At 38.1% G+C, this 5,263-nt stretch overlaps 1 protein-coding gene across 1 annotated transcript in view; it reads right to left on the bottom strand.

The window, feature by feature from the left end:
- Nucleotides 1-3,485, bottom strand: part of LOC106878755 (serine/threonine-protein kinase pakE) — a 196,610-nt gene extending 193,125 nt beyond the window's left edge. Inside the window, exon 1 of the mRNA XM_014928076.2 lies at nt 3,359-3,485. The gene's annotated coding sequence lies outside the window, so the exon portion shown is untranslated. The remainder of the gene's footprint in view (nt 1-3,358) is intronic.
- Nucleotides 3,486-5,263: the final 1,778 nt, after the last annotated feature.

Here is a 5,263-nt window from a genome sequence, read left to right on the forward strand (position 1 = left end):
ATATAATCTTTTATCTCTTACCAGTTTCTGTCTACCAAATCCACTCACAAGGCTTTGGTCGGTCTGAGGTTATAGTAGAAGACACACTTGCCCAAGGTGCCACGCTGTGGGACTGAACCTGGAACAATGTGTTTGGGAAGCAAGCTTCTTACCGCACAACCACTGCGCCTACTAATTTTCGAAGGAACATGGTTCTCTAGCCACGTTTCATTTCTCAGTCGCTGCCTCCACCACCGTTTCATCCCCAAAGGTTTCCACCTCCATTTTCACCCTCTCTCCACTCTGCTTCAGCCATCTTACCCATACTCCGTACTACTTTCTACCGCCTTATGCGCGCCACCATTCGTTCCAATCTCTCCAAAATACACACCATCGGCCGTCTTCTCCCTCTCGCTTATTCCATCTCCTTCTCTCTGCCACCTTCCTATGCACACTCTACCTTTCGTCACATAATCACTGACCACTGACCACGCTCATACATGAGGTTATTAAACCTGTGGTCGACTTCACCCGGGTTCGCATCTGCAGCTTCCATGCTCGCCGTGGCGGCCGCCTGCTTAATCGGACATCGGAAAGTCGCCTCACCAGCGATCGCGCAACCTAAACTTGTAGGTCCAATTAGGCATAGCACCTCACAGACCATTTCTACCCAACTGACATGATCCAGAGACAAGCGAGGGCAGGATATCCGATGCGTATATGGGTTGCAGGCTCCGGAACGTGAACGTCCCATGATCTTCAGCGCAAGCAAAAGACCGCCAAAATATTAAAAGCTATTCCCTCCATACCTGCTTTTATATCTGAGTGACCTTCTCCTAGAGATTTGCTTTATCAAAAGCTGATGGCTACTTCATTCCCAATAGTCTCCCTGCACGCCAGACACCAACCCAGAATTTCTGAGGACCCGTGATATTGCTTGATAGTAATTGCACATACACCGGGTTCATTTGTCTTTTGACAGGTTTTGTTTTTAGTCTTACTGAGATTCAAACAACTTTTCTCATCAAACTAGGATAGCGGGGATGATGGTTTAATCATCACCGAAGATCCGACCATGCAACAAATTGTACTGGATTCCATATTACCAGTAACATTCATAGGAACCCTCACGAGTGACTCGACATGCAAATATCCATGCATCCATACATATACGCATACATACATAGCAATCTGTGTATCATGCTTAAAGCAGACACAGCATTGAAAGCCTATGATAGTATCTTTCATAGACACACAGTTTTAAAAAATACAAATATATGAGTAGCAAACGAAGATCATCCAGCAGCGGTGGTGGTATTGTGCAGTGCACATTTCTGCCTCTTTGGGCTTCGTCAACAGCAAGTATCTGCCAGCAACTGCAATTACTGATCTGATATAGTAAAAGAGTCATTGAAAAATCACTGAAGTCACAATTAGCCACCAGGATGAATAAAAATCGCGTTATAAGCATTGAAGCAGTATCAGTTTGAAATAACAATCAGTGTATCACAGTTTAAGTAGATGCATCATTGAAAGCGAAATTAACTGCGATATTCGTCTTGAGGTGGTCATTCTCACAGGCTTACAGTGTTAAAAACACAAAAATATATCAGTAACAGGCGAAAATCATCCAGCAGCGGTGTCTTCGCATGTGGTTGACAATTGATACTTGCTACTGACGAAGCTCAAAGAGGCAGAAAAGCGCATTTAGCAATGTCACCATTAATCACATTCGGTGCTTTTCTTGGACTATTTTGTCCTTCTTTCCAGACCTTTCCTCTTTCCTCTTTCTGACGAAGAGCCATGCTCGAAACGTTACATTTACTGTGTACACCCTTTTGACTTTTGTTGTTTTTAGGTTTATTTTTCAACTTGCCCCTGTGTGTGTGTGTGTGTGTGTGTGTGTGTGTGTGTGTGTGTGTGTGTGTGTGTGTGTGTGTGTGTGTGTGTGTGTGTGTGTGTGTGTGTGTGTCTTTGTGTGTGTGTGTGCGTGCAGGCGTGCGTGCAGGCGTGCGTGTGTGTGTGATATAATTTCTGTTAAATTTATTTATGGCAATGAAACAAGCCCTTAGTTATGCAACTTGAAATATCTAAGCTGGGCAATAAGTTATCTTAGACTGATCACATGAGCATTTTAGATGCAAATTCACTAGCAAACTTAATATCAGAAGCTAGCCACTGATTGGCGGTTCAAATTGACTACACCTCAAAATACGTACAATACAGAGAAAGCAACTGATAATTTATAAGAATCACTGTAAAACTTACCTTCTACCATCCCAAATAGTAACGGTTGTAAATATCTTTAACAAAAAGAACTCGGAACATTGAAAATTGACGTTAAAACCAATTTACTTAATGGGTATCATAATATTAATGCTACAATATAAATTCTTAGGACAACATTATTTCATGTGTAAAGGGATTTATAAAGAACACGATAATAATACCAAAAATACTAACTCGATTATAGTGTTTATATATATATATATATGTGTGTGTGTGTGTGTGTGTGTGTGTGTGTGTGTGTGTGTGTATGTCTGATGTTTAAAACTATTCAGTACAATAGAAAAGAAGCTTAGTTATGCAAATCGAAATACTTAAGCCACGCATTAAGTTATCTTGGCACGTGCACCAGAAGAAGATGGAATAATGCCTTGCTTAAGCATTTCGATTCTATTTTATTGTGCAAATAGATTTAAGCATCTAATATTGAATATATCGATATCGTGATCGTAATAACATTTTTTTCATTTTTGTCATTGAGTCTTTTTTTTTTTATAAGTCCCTCTACCAATGGAATATATCTTGTCCTAAGGAGTTTTATATCAGATTAAATTTACACACACACACATACACAGAGGACACACAGATACTCATACGCATGCTAGGTGTATGTGTGTATTACAAAATTGGTGGGTGGTGTGGATTTCCAGGTTTTAAGCATCGGAGATAACGATATTTTGCAAATAAAGACTTTCAAAATTTCAATTTTTTTTCTTTCTTTCTCTTCTTCGTTGGAGAGGATGTGACTGGCCATAACATTTTCAAAGCTGAGTTGTCTTAGAAATTTTTTCAGAATTCTGTATGAAATACCGGAGATTAAGACTTTAAAAAAAGTTAGGGTACAGGGTCAGGTATTATGGATTAATATTTTAGGGCAAGGTTAATCTTTAGAGATTAGACTTAGCATTTAGAGTTAAAGTTCAGGGCTAGTTTTCGGATTTAAGGTTAAACGGCAAAACGGGATTCAAAATATTCGTCTTGCAAATATTTTCTTTTAATTTTTATTTTTTTGATGCAGAATCTTAATCTGCAGTTTAAAAGAGAAATTTAAGACGATTTTCTGAAAAAAAAAAATATTATGTGAGTTACTTACTCTGAATCTCTGACTATTGCTTGTCCAGAAACTTCACTACAATTTCAGTTAATCACGTTGCGACATTATCGTCAATTCCCTGTGTCTTAAGTCCGAGCAAAACGTGTATTTCAGCTCATCTGAAATGGACTGTTGGGCTATGATTAAAAAGTAGGAAGAGGGCGAGGAGAATTGGTGTTTGGTAGATGTAGTAATGATATAGGCTTAGTAACATTCTACTACTGTATAATCACGATTCTTATCATGATTAAACATCAGAAAAAATGTATCTCTGGGCTCTCCGTGAAAAAAACAAAATTTCACAATTGTGGAGTTAGAAAGTAGGACAAGGAACCATTAAATATGTGTTGTTCTAATAGTAAAGTCCACTTTCTTGTAACTGAGCCGCCAGAAGTTATAAATAATGTTTTAGAGATGCCACTTCAAAATTAAAACATTTTTTACAAAAATTTGAGTATACATTTGTGTTTTTCAAAAGACATCATTTAGCGGGAAAATTATTAGAAGTGGCATAGACCAATTCTTAATGTGCAAGGATAAATGTCTTATGGAATTGGCTCTCTTAAGCCTATCGAGAATAAAATGTCATTATTTTCACTGATATATTTTATAGGAGACATTCAAAAAGAAACATAATATCGCAAAAAGAACTGTCCAAGCAGGTTAGAACTTATTTTAAAGCTACACACACACACACACACACACACACACACACACAAAGTCCACCAAAAAATGTATACACACTTCAGGAAAGGAAATATTTGTATAAATTAAATAAATATTTAACTTATCAACTGGAACACTCGTCGTCGTAACCGACGGAGTGCCACCACCTATATATATATATATATATATATATATATATACATGTATGTGTAAATATTTGTGTCTGTGTTTGTCCCCTCACCATCGCTTGACAACCGATGCTCGTGTGTTTATGTCCCCGTAACTTAGCAGTTCGGCAAAAGCGATCGATAGAATACGTCCTGGGGTCAATTTCTTCGACTGAAACTCTTTTAGGCGGTGCTCCAGCATAGTCGCAGTCAAATGACTAAAACAATTAAAAGAATAAAAAATAAAAGGGTATATGTGTGTGTGTGTTTGTGTGTACACTAACTGTACGATGAAGGAACCCACGGAAAAACCACACCAAGACGTAGGCGTGCTCATCCCTCATCAGTTATCGGCCAAAAATCATTACGATTTCGTGCAATAATCTATAAGATTGTTCATTTCGGGCGTCAATAGTAAAATGCTGAGGGTATAAGTGAGCGAACATGAAAAAACGATGAACAAAAACAGATTGGGAACAAGACATAAAGAAAAACGACATATATATACATACATACATACATACATATAGACAGACAGACAGACAGACAGACAGAGTGAGTGGAAGACAGAGAGCGAGAGACGAAGAGAGAGAGAGAGAGAGAGAGAGAAGAGTGAAAACTACGCCTTCATGTCACGTAGTAGAGTAGGGTTTATTTATGGATCCTGCATCGGAAATTCTCATATATATCAGAAGCACTGTCAAAATGTGAGAGCAGTACACCACTTAGTGTAAGTAAGTGCTAGCTGTTGGGTGATAGAAGTATCTCCAGAATATATGTCGTTCATTGAGCTATATGTGCATCAGTGTGTGTATGTGTGTGTGTGTGTGTACCAGCGCGCGCACACACACACACACACACTCATACTTTGATATAGTGTCTAATAACATGGCATAATTAGAACTCCTTATGATCTACTACTTACCAAATGATGCAACTAGGAAAGGAGTTCGTGCCGCATATACGCCTAAATTTTATTTATTTATCTATTTATTTATTATTATTATTATTATTATTTTATGTTTGACTTTTGTTTTGCATTTGTACAAGTTGGATCCAAGTCTCACCCAGA

The sequence above is a fragment of the Octopus bimaculoides genome, chromosome 2, assembly GCF_001194135.2.
Source record: "Octopus bimaculoides isolate UCB-OBI-ISO-001 chromosome 2, ASM119413v2, whole genome shotgun sequence".
NCBI lineage: Eukaryota > Metazoa > Mollusca > Cephalopoda > Octopoda > Octopodidae > Octopus > Octopus bimaculoides.